The sequence below is a fragment of the Chlorocebus sabaeus genome, chromosome 3 (assembly GCF_047675955.1).
Source record: "Chlorocebus sabaeus isolate Y175 chromosome 3, mChlSab1.0.hap1, whole genome shotgun sequence".
NCBI classification, from domain to species: domain Eukaryota; kingdom Metazoa; phylum Chordata; class Mammalia; order Primates; family Cercopithecidae; genus Chlorocebus; species Chlorocebus sabaeus.
Genome location: NC_132906.1, coordinates 61,572,441 through 61,585,153, shown reverse-complemented (window position 1 = coordinate 61,585,153; position 12,713 = coordinate 61,572,441).

Below are 12,713 nucleotides of genomic sequence, written 5' to 3'. Positions count from 1 at the left end.
TGTTCCACTGAGAAGAGACCAATTCTCCTGAAATGGTGACAGTTGTGAGTTGTTAACAGCAAATACTCATAAGAGCTAAGGAATAAACCAAGGCCGGGGAGTGGGCACCAACAGCATCCACTAGATCAGGGGCCTCCTACTCCCGGGCCATGAACCAGTACTGGGCTGCACAGCAGGAGGTGAGTGGCAGGCTTCATCTGTATTTACAGCCATTCCCCATTGCTCACATTACTGCCTGAGCTCTGCCTCCTATCAGATCAGCAGCAGCATTAGGTTCTTATAGGAGTGCAAACCTTATTGGGAATTGCTTATGCAAGGGATCTAGATTGTACACTCCTTATGAGAATCTAGTGCCTGATAATTCCTCACTGTCCCCCATCACCCCCAGATGGGACCATAAAGGTGCAGGAAAACAAGCTCAGGGCTCCCACTGATTCTACATTATGGTAAATTGTATAATTATTTCATTATATTACAATGTAATAATAATAGAAATAAAGTGCACAATAAATGTAATATACTTGAATCATCCTGCAACCACCCCCACCACCTTGGTCCATGGAAAAATTGTCTTCCATGAAACTGGTTTTTGGTATCAAAAAGGTTGGGGACCGCTGCACTAGATGACTGTGTTAGATATGATAATGACTTATTAAATTTTACAAGTAGAAAGCACCATAGAGATTATATAAGAAATTACCACTCCTTTTCCACATAAGGACAACTGAGTTGAAACACAGTCCCAGAAGCACCCAATTTGGCGTAATTTGGATTAAAGCACAAATCTCATTTCCAGAAAATGCAATTTTTATCATAGTGTAATTCTTGTTTACTTCCAGAAACTCTTCTGTTGATTAATATACAGGTAGCAGAAATCTTATCTCTAATATGTTTCAGAGAACTAAAGGACTAGAGAACATATTTTGGGGCTGAGTGTTGTAATAGGAAAGAATTAACTGCTCACGAACAGGTAACTGGATGACTTCTTCCTACAGTGAGTTTAAGAATTCAGCATCAAAGTTTATATGAAAATGCAAAAAATAATAATAATAGAGCCCCAAACTGCACATAAGAATAGGGAAAAACAGATCGGTTTCTTCCTATCCTAAGTGACAAGGCAGAAAAACCCCAGGGCTGGAATAATGCCTAGAAATGGAAGAGCGGAAAGAGATGTCTCATCACCAATTTTTTTTTAAAACACCATTAAGTATTTTGACCATATTTTATGAGGTGGAATCTCGAAAGACTGAGGATTCTATATTCAAAGCTTTAGAATTGACATAGACAAAACCAGGAATTTTCCTTTTCTCTTAAAATGTCCTGGTTTTATAGGTATATTTTTTTTGCTGTCTTTAAGGATTCTGTAACTGTACCAAATAGCCAAAATGTGAGAGTCATAAATTCTATTTATCTGTTTATATCAGGAGTTCTTAACCTGGAGTCCCTGGATGAACAAAGGGTCTTCATGGATAGAATTCAGAGGGTCCTTGAATTTGAATGAGGAAAAAAAATCACATCTGTATTTTCAGTAACATTTAACTGAAATATAGAAAATCCTTCAAGTATAAATGCTTGCAAGAATCTTAGTCCCTGTGACCTTGCCACCAATAGAAATTACAGACACTTTCCTGTCACAGTGAATGCATGGGTGTATTAGATCTCAGCTTTCCTGTCTACAGACACTCATGCACCAGAGCTGGCCAACCAGAGTGCAATGCTGGGCCTGCAAATGGTGAAGCTGTGTAACCTCATAATAGAAGTTTAACTCAATGGATTTGGATAATTTTCATATTTGCAATGGAGTTAATGTTTGTGCCCCCCGCCCCACAAAAAATTTACATGTTGAAATACTAACCCCCAGTGTGATGGTATTAGGAGGTGGGGCTTTGGAGAGGTAACTAGGTCATGAGGATGGAGCCTTCACTAATGGGAATAGTGGCCTGATAAAAATACATGAGAGATCTCTCTGTTCTCCACCATGTGAGAATACATGAAGACATTAGCGGTCTGCAATGCATACAATGGCCCTCACCAGAACCTGACCATGCTGGCACCCTGATCTTGGACTTCCAGCCTCCAGAACTGGGAGAAATATGTTTCTGTTGTTAATGTCACTTAGTCTATGGTAGTTTGCTATAGCAGTCCAAACTGACTAACATAGTATTTCTTGAGAGTACCTATCAGTTTCTTATTAAGCAAACCATGGAAACTTTAATTATATTTATGGTAATATATTTTTTAACCATCAGGAGGCCAGATATGGTGGCTCATGTCTGTAATCTCAGTGCTCTGGAAGGCCAAAGCAGGTGGATCACTTGAGGCCAGGAGTTGGAAACCAGCCTTACCAACGTGACAAAACCCCATCTCTACCAAAAAATACAAAAATTAGCCAAGTGTGGTGGCATACTCCTTAGTCCCAGATACTCAGGAGGCTGAGTAGGAGGATGGCTTCAGCCCAAGAGGTGGAGGTTGCAGTGAGCCATGATTGCACCACCGTACTCCAGCCTTGGTGATAGAGCAAGACCCCATCTCAAAAAAAAAAAAAAAAAAAAAAGAATCTGGATTATCAATACTTGAACTAAAAATACCAAAAGCTAGAAGTCAACTGGCTTTTTACATGACAGGCACATTGCCTTATCAAAGTTTATTGTTCTTATTCATTTTTAGCAACAAGAGCCTCACACTGATGAACATGGTAAAAATAAAATTTAACTTTGACTTGCCAATATTTTAAACCTATTGTTATTTAACATGTTTTAGAAGCTCATATTTTGCTATCTTATAAAAATATTTTCGGGCTGGCGTGGTGGCTCACGCCTGTAATCCCAGCACTTTGGGAGGTCAAGGTGGGTGGATCACCTGAGGTCAGGAGTTCGAGACCAGCCTGGCCAACATGGTGAAACCCTGTCTCTACAAGAAATACAAAAATTAGCTGGGCGTGGTGGCACATGTCTGTAATCCCAGCTACTGGGGAGGTTGAGGTAGGAAAAATGCTTGAACCCGGGAGGCAGAGGTTGCAGTGAGCCGAGATCATGCCACTGCACTCCAGCCTGGGCAACAAGAGTGAAACTGCATCTAAATGTGTATATATATGTGTGTGTGTGTGTGTGTGTATATATATGTGTGTGTATATATATGTGTGTGTGTGTATATATATATGCAATTGATTTTTCCTTGTAATCTTATATGTTTCTTATATATTTTATATATTCCAAACATTTTCTTAATAGGGGTACATTGACTTTACCAGACTGCCAAGGGCCCCATGATATAAAAGAAAGTTAGGAAACTCTGGTTAGGTATAAATTACTTTCTATCTATGTAAATAATGACATTCACTGGCCTTTGCTTTTATGTTTTCACTTAAATAATTCTATTATTTTCAACTCAATTTTTTCCTGTTTTTAACACATTTAACAAAATATATCATATATTATAAAATTCACCTATTTATTGTGTAAAATTCAATAATGGTAATAACTTTATCAAGTGGTGCAACCATCAGCATAAGTCAACTTTAGAACATTATCATCTCTGCAATCAGATGCTGCATGCCCATTTACAGTCTTTAGCTCATTATTAGGCATATTGAAATTGCATTCCACCTAGAATGCAATTGATTATAAATATTTTTATGTTATAAAAATGAGTCTATAATAAAAATTCTGCAACAGTGCTGACACTTAACCATAGCATGACATTTTAGAAACAAAATTAATTTAAAAATACTCGTTCCAGGTTAATGGTTACAAACATGCAGTTAGAAGAAACATGTTCTAGTATTTGATAGTATGGTAGTTTGACTATAGTTAACAATATATTGTATATTTCAAAATATCTAGAAGAGAAGATTTGAAATGTTCCTAACACAAAGAAATGATAAATGTTCAAGGTGATGGATATCCTAAATACCTTGACTTGATCATTGTACTTTCTATACATGTATCAAAATATTACACATACACACTATAAATATGTACAAATATGTATAAATAAGAAATTTTAAAAATATTCTAATTGATTCAGGCAGGAGTCATCAAAGGATACAAAAACTAGTGTGAAAATGTTTGAGGAGTAACCGGATAGTTACGTAATCTCAAAATATCTTTGCATAAAGCATTTATTAATTATAATGGGTATAACAATGTTAAAGTGGAGAAACGCAACAGGCATCAACGTAGCCAAATGGTCAAGGTTAACATCACCAATAACAGGACAAATCAACAGCAAATGCCTTCTAAGATGGTGCACCGAGAGGAACACAGCATCATTTCTCTGGTATTCCTGCCAAGAGTATATAACTTGAATCTAATCAGGAGAAAACATAAGACAAACCCTAATGTGAAGGACAGCGTGCAAAATAATTGTCCCATACCCTTAAAAACATAAGCTTCAGTGGGTACCGTGACTCATGCGTGTAATCCCAGCAATTTGGGAGGCCGAGATGGGAGGACCGCTTGAACCCAGGAATTTGAGACCAGCGTGGGCAACATGGCAAGACATTGTCTCTACAAAAAAAATTTTTTTTAAATTAGCCAGGCATGGTGGCACCTGCCTGTGATTCCAGCTACTGGGCAACACAGTGAGATTCTGTCAAAAAAAAAAAAAAAAAAGGGGCCAGGCGCGGTGGCTCACGCCTGTAATCCCAGCACTTTGGGAGGCCGAGGGGGGCGGATCACAAAGTCAAGAGATAGAGAACATCCTGGCCAACATGGTGAAACCCCTTCTCTACTAAAACTACAAACAGTAGCTGGGTGTAGTTGCGCACACCTTAATCCCAGCTACTCGGGAGGCTGAAGCAGAAGAATCGCTTTAACCCGAGAGGCAGAGGTTGCAATGAGCCGAGATCATACCACTGCACTCCAGCCTGGCGACAGAGCGAGACTGCATCTAAAAAAAAAAAAAAAAAAATCAGCTTCATGAAATACACGAAAGACTTTCTACAAAGAAAGTCTCAGGAATTCCATAATATAGGCAAGTAAAGAGATAAGGGCTGTATATTAAGTAACAGTATTATATCAGAGTTAATTTCCTAATTTTTATAATTACACTGTAATGTAAGAAAACGTCCTTGGTTTTAGGAAATACACCCTAAAGTGTATAGCAGGAAAAAGACATTTTACCTACAACTTATCCTTTTAAAAATGAATTTTATGGTGTATATTTGAGAGTTGCAACATGTTATGGCATACATACAGATAGTAAAATGGTTACTATAATGAAGCTGATTAACATATCTATTATCTCGCATAGTTTCTATTTTTGTGGTAAGAGCAGCTAAGATCTACTTAATTAAAAATTTCTAATGCAATATAATTTTATTGACTTTAGTCCTCATGTTGTACATTATATCTCTAGACTTGTTCATCCTACATACCTTCTATTTGGTATCTTCTGACCTTCATCTCCCCATTTCTCCCCCACTCCGCCTCCCCTGCCATGGTAACCATTGTTTCATTGTCTAGCTGTGTGTATTTGAAATCTTTTTTTTTTTTTTTAATTCCACATGTAAGTGAGGTCATGCAATATTTTTCTTTCTCTGTCTGGCTTATTAACGTAATGTTCTTCAGGTTGTTCCAAGTTGTGGCAAATGGCAGGCTTTCCTTTTTTGTAAGGCCAAATAATATTCCTGTGTGTGTGTGTGTGTGTGTATATATATATATATATATATATACACACAGACACACACACACATTTTCTTTATCCATTCATCTGTCGATAGACACTTAGGTTGTTTTCATATCTTGACCATTGTGACTAATGCTGCGATAAACATTGAAGTCAGATATCTTTATGAGGTGGTGATTTTATCTTCTTTGGGTATATACAGAGAGGAGAAATTGCTGGGTCATATGGTAGTTCTATTTTTAATTTCTTTAGGAACCTTGCACTGGTTTTTGTAATGTCTATGCCAATCTTCATTCCTACCAACTGTGTGCCAGGATTCCTTTTCTTTCACAGCTTTGCCAATACTTAATATATCTTTATGGGTGCCATCTTTATGCGTGTGAGGTGATAACACACAGTGGTTTTAATTTGCATTTCCCTTGTTATTTGAGGTTGAGCATCTTTTTATATATACCTCTTGGCCATTTTTATGTCTTCTTTGGAAAAATGTTTGTCTTCAACTTACTTTTAAATGGTTAAGAAAATGTATTTGCATGGTGTGTGTTGGGGGGAGGGGGATAGAGAGAGAGAAGAAGGAGGAGGAGGATAAGAAGAAATAAAAATTAACATTTGGGGAATCTGGGTAAAGATTATTCTGAAATTCTTTTTACAGTTCTTGAAACTTCTATAAGTATGAAATTATGTTAAATGAGAAAAAAAGGCACTTAGTCTTAAGTGTACTCACTGTCATACTGAACACTGAGAGTTCTGATACCTCAATTTATACTCTACTATCAGTTATCTTTAGCTACTGGGGTAAATTTTCTCCATAGACTTTTTTTGATGTGCCCCATTTGCTGCTTTATTTGAGTCTTTGTGCTCTCGTGTTTTGTTTATTACTTCCCTAGGGCAGACGATGCTCAGTTTCAAACATATGGCCATCTTTATTTTCTGCCAATCACATGCAAAAAAATGCTAAGAAAGACCAATCGTTGTGATAAACTAAAATAAGGTATGGAAAATGTGGAAAAGAATGAGTCATGTGTTTTGGGAGTCAGCAGCTTTGGTTGGCCACTGATTCAATTCATGACCTTGGAAAAAACCACGTCATTGCTCTGTGCCCTATTCTTTTCATAATCTTTTCCCAGAGCTTGTATTACAGAGTGTTGACAGGATTAACTTACGATTGTGCATCTCTTTGAATCTCCATGATTTAGGTATTAAAGAAGTTGCCACAAATAAATATCCCTAAAAATAGTGTGCTTATGCAAATCCTCCTCTTGATATTTTGGTGGTTGTTTTAGAACTGTAAATGCTTTTCAGAAAACTCACAGTATTACTGGCATTGGCTTGTGGTATACTTTCTCCCTGTGGATATTGTATTATTGAATATTATTAAAGACACTAGAAAATCATACAAGGGATTTATTGAATATCCAGTATGTTTCCTATTTTGCCTTTTCATTTCTAGACTGGAAGTGCCTAAATTACAATTTTTTTCTTCCAAGTTTTTACCCTCTGCGTCAGGCATACTATTTTTGCCTTCCTGGCATCTAGTCACCCTTTTTCTGGCATCAGCATGCTGAGTTTCTTTTCAGAAAATATGCCTCCCCCAACTTAGTTTATCTGATTTAATTGGGACTGACCCAGGGAGATAGGGTCCATGAAGCAGATCCGACCAATCAAAGCAGCACATGTCCTATCTACAGGAACGAAATGTGATACCAAGGACCGTGAGTCCCACGCATAACTCATACTGAAATTATTAAGAAACGGGTGATCTCTTTCCACTGGGATTGCTAAACTGGGAAAATGGAAGCCTGGTCTTTCTCGCAGCTATCTCGCTAACATAAGGAAGGGATATGTCTAAGCCTGTTTCCAACCCAGTTGAAAGAAGAGCTGAGAAATAAAAGGAATAAGTTTCCTTTTATTTAATGATTATTTAAGCACCTAGATTGGATATGCCTATATAGAGATACCTGAGGTTTGCTAATGTGGGTCAATATATTTCCTTGCCTTTCTTCTGCCCTCCTTTCTCCTCCTCTGTCTCCTTCTCTTTCTCCTTTTTCTTCTCCCTCTTCTTCCTCTTTTTGCTTAAGTTTGTTGATAGAGCTCTGACCAAATCATATGGTGCATGTGGTAGAGATAGCTAGTTGTTTATTCAATATCCATTTTCCCCTTTATTCTCAGCAACGTAACTTCAGTTATATTCAAGATGTCAATGGCCCCCACTTTAAAAATGCACTTCACAGCCTCTTTCCTAGATAGGTATGACCATGTAACTAGATACAGGCCAAAGGGATATAGACAGAAGTTATAGGATGGGATTTATTAGAAGGTTCTTATTAACAGAAGCTCAGATGAGTTCATTTGCTCCTTGCCCCTCTGCTTATTCCTGCCTGAAATGGACATATGATGGTTGTGTCACGGGATCTTTAAGGTGTCACTTCACCAGCCGGAAACCTCTGTGGCTGGCAGTGCCTTCTGCCTGAGTATTACTTGCTCCCACTGGGCTCGTTCCACCCATTCAGCCTGGCAGGCTGCACTCAGCTCGCGCTACCAGCCCGGATCCCACACCTGCCAAGTGTGAGCCAGGCTCAGAGTAGCAACGGGTGTGTGGGCGAGCAAGTGCGGGGTCCAGCCGCTGTGCACACCCAGGCACGCTGGCTGCTGCAGTGGGGCAGGCAGCTCCAGGCACTGGCATAGGTGCCGGCTCCGTGCAAGGCTGAGGCTGGATGAGATGTACTGCACGTGGCTTCTGCTACAGGCATCTACATCTGGCCAAGGGGAACACAGTGCTACCTGGAAGCTTGGAGATGCCAGGAACCACAGGACCCCAAAGAGCAGGTGTCACAGCCCTGGCTCAGGGAGCCCCCAGGTCTGGGATCCCCAAAGGGCCACAGCTCTTCTCTTCTTCCCTCTTCTCACCTCATCGCCCACAACATGGCGAGTGCAGGGGCATGTTTTAGCTCTGTTTGTGTTACAGCTCTTTTAATCCCGTCATTAGCGGGCCCCGAGTTCTCGTCCCACCTCTAGGAAGAATTAGGTATGCAGACACCTGGAGGGTGAGCAAGGCAAAAAGGTGCTTTATTGAGAGCCAGAAAAGCTCAGAGGAGACCCTCAGTGGGTAGCTCCTCTCCGCAGGCAGGTTGTCCCGTCATCTGCCAAGTCGGGTGGAGTCTGAGGTTTTTACGGGCTTCAGAGGGGAGAAAGTGCATGCTGATTGGTCCATAGGCAGCCGTGGGTGGGTCCAGAAAATGTACCGTAAATTCTCACTCCAGTCCACAGAACTGGCAGCCAAGCCCTCAGACTTCAGGCCATCCCTGGCTTGAAGGTGGGGCTTCACCGGGAACCCGCCCCTTTTCTCCCAGGAGCCTGTCTGCCTCTTGCTGCCATCAATCTGCCATCCCTGAACAGCAGAGGCTGTTCATGCCTAGGGGTGCCTATAGGCCCATGCAGAGCTACCCTTAACCCTCCTTGGCCTCCCTCTCATGCTGATCGGAGCCCAAAGTCCAAAGGGGGCCCAAGTGGCAGGGGGCTGGTTGTCGGCACTGCCCAGAGCATGCACACACCCAGCCAGGTCATGACAGTGCCTGGGATAGGCCACAACCTTGCTCCAAATTGGAGCAGGGGCCAGGAGTCGGGAGAGGCCAGGCAGTGGGAGTAGGCACTTCCGAGCCTGCGGGGGCACAGGAACTTCCCGGTCCCCGAGAGTGCAGAGATGTCCAGGTCCACAGCTGCACCAGGGAGCACAAGGCTGCCCCACCCTGCCAGCTCAGAAGGGGATGGGACTTCTGCCTGTTGCCAGCTTTTGCTGGTTCTGTGGAGCATGCAGTCCTGGCTGTGCCTCCCCTGCTGCAGCCAGCATCATGACAGCGGCCACTCCAGATGGGCCACCACTGCCATCAGTTGCAATTCCAGTGGCCATCTTATAACCTTGGGGATGAAAGACATGTATTAAGAAAGGCCTAGATTTCTGCTGTCTTTGTGGAACTCCCTATCAGTGTGGATCGCCCATTTCCAAACCATTTTTTTATGTAAAATAATATACTCTTAGGCATTTGAGTCATTGTAGTTAGGTCTCTATTTCTAGTAGCTGACAACATTTCTAGCTAATATGATACTTCTCTGCAATCAGACATCAATTAAATACTTTGGTTTATTTCGTGTGGATGTGATATAAGGAGAAATTATGTAACAATATCTTTGCTTAAAATGATAGGTATTTCTCTTTATTTTTCCTCATTTATGAATTTTAGGTGAGAAGCAATCAGTGCCGGCCACTACTATCTCAACTTTTTAATCTCATCTTTTCCATATTATTACAAAAAATTTGGATAGGTCAATGTGTGGCAGTTTAGAATCACAAAGCTTCGCCAATATGAACTCGTAGATCTCCTCAACTTTTAACCTTCTGTTTATGTTTACTATTATTGTCCCATTTTAGGCCATTATCATTTAGTCAGTTACTTGGGGCTTCCTGTATCTAAATCTTTTTCACTAAGTCTAATTATCTGCACTGACATCAGAATAACCATTCAATATATATTCTGATTTTTAAAATTGCTTTAAAAACAACTACCTAAATGAACTGGAGAGTAACTAAAATCAGGCAGAAGCTGGATATAAGTCAACACTTAAAGGAAAAAAGTGGCAACAGATGAGATACAGCACTAGAAAGAAATGAGCTATCAAGTCATCAAAAGACATAGAGAAACTTTAAATGCATATTACTAAGTGAGAAAAGCCAATCTGAAAAGGCTACATACTGTATGATTCCAAATATATGACATTCTGGGAAAGGCAAAATTAAAGACACCAAAAAAGATTAATGGTTGCCAAAACTTGTGGAGAGGGAGGGATGAATTGACAGAACACAGAGGATTTTTAGGGCAGTGAAACTGTTCTGTGTGATACTACAATGGTGAATAAATGTCATTATATATTTGTCAAAATTCATAGAATGTACAACAGCAAGAGTGAGTTCTACTGTAAACTATGTATTTTGGGTGATAACAATGTGTCAGTATAAGTTCAGTTTTAACAAATGTTCTAATATGGTGTGAAATGTCCATAGTTGGGGAGATTGTGCATGTATGGGGACAAGAGTATATGGGAAGTCTCTGAACTTTCTGATCAATTCTGCTGTGAACTTAAAACTGCTCTAATAAATAAAGTTTATTAATTTAAAAATTTATAATAATCTAAGAAATATGATAGAATCCAAAGTCTCTACAATATGATTTTTACAAGAACACATAGAAAATTACTACCTATAGGCCATACTTACAAGAAAAGGTAATCAGTGAAGACCAACCTCGTGATGACTCAAATGTTGGGATTAGCAGAGGATTTTAAAGCAGCTGTTATGCTGTGCTCAAGGATATAAGAGAAAATATGCTCATAATGATTGAACAAATAGGGAATATCAGAGAAAAAAACAAAAATAATATCTGAAATTTAAAAAATACTGTGTGGGCTTAACAGCAGTTTAGAGATGATGAAAGTCACTGAACTTGAGGATACAGCAATCAAAATTATCTACTCTGAGAAACAGAAAGCAACAAAGATATAAATTAAGCTGGAAAAAAAAAACCTCACGGTATTGTGAGACAATTGAAAAAAATCTAATATATGTAAATCAGATTTCTAGAAAGAGAAGCAAGTGGGAATGAACCTGAAAAAATATGTGACTTAATAATTTGTTAAAAAATATAAGTGTACAAAATCAAGAACCTCAGACAACCTCAACTAGAAAAATATGAAGAAAATAATATCATAATCAAATTGCTGCAAATCAAAGAGAAAAAGAAAATCTTGAATGCAGCCAGAGTAAAATGACACATCACATATAGGAGAATCATGGTATGAGTGACTGCCAACTTTTCTTCAAAAACAAGGGAGACCAAAAAGACAGTGGCACGACATTTTTAAAGGGCTGGAAGAAAATTACTATGCAACTTATATCCATGGAAAAGATCCTTCACAAATAAGAAATACACGTATTTTCAAATAAATGTAAACTAAACCTTACACCAAAGAAATAAAAATGTATATGTATAAATAGATATGTACAAGAATGCTTGTAGGCTTGTAGCAGCTTTATTCTTAATTCTTAAAGCAAAACAGTATCTACAAGAGCATGGATAAAATGTTGGTATATTCATGCAATGGAGACTATTCAAAAATAAAAATGAATGCAATATGGATATATACAACATGGATGAATCTCTAAAACAATGCTGAGTGAAAGAAAGTTTATGCAAAGAGTACATACTGTATGATTCTATTTTAGAACAGTGGTTGTCTATGGGTGGAGGGGTGGGCATTCACTGTAAAGGGAGTATGAGGCAACTTTTGTGGTGATAGTATTTTTCTGTATTTTCTTTCTCAGTCATTTGTTCAAACTCATGGAATAGTACACTTAAGATATGTGCATGTCACTATATGTAAATTTTATCAAGACATAATATAAATAAATAATGAACTCACGTTAATGACAACAAAACTATAATCATAACACTTCTACATATCATAGTGGCTTATTCACTCTTTTGTCACGCTTATTAAGTGTAATGTGCTCAGATAAACATTCCATTGCCATGGAAGGATGGTATTTTAACGATGATAAAGTGAATATTGGATAAATTGCATTTGTGTCACAGAGAGTAAGTTGGTGGATAGATTTCTAATTACAGATTGAATCTTTTAGTCAGTTTTAGTTCTATTCAGAATTCTAATTTTTCCTCAATTTTTCTAGGAAATTGTCCTTTTCACCTAAATTTTCGAATATCTTGGCATGAGGTAAGATTATTTTTATGCTGTTTTAAATCTCTATTGTATTTATAGAAACGTAATTTTTTAAAATAGGAGGTGATCCTGGTTGGATCACATTCTCTCTGCTGGAATTCCATTGTGTCCTGATTTTGAAGTGTTGAAAGTATCCAGGCCAGATATATCACTAACCTAGTTTTAGTCCAGTTTTCTGGAATGAGTTTTCATAATATGTATACATACACAGATAATATAAATAAAGACTAAAAACCTACATCAGTAAAGGCTTGAAGTTTTGATTTATGAGATATTCCCTCCTCCCTACCATGGCT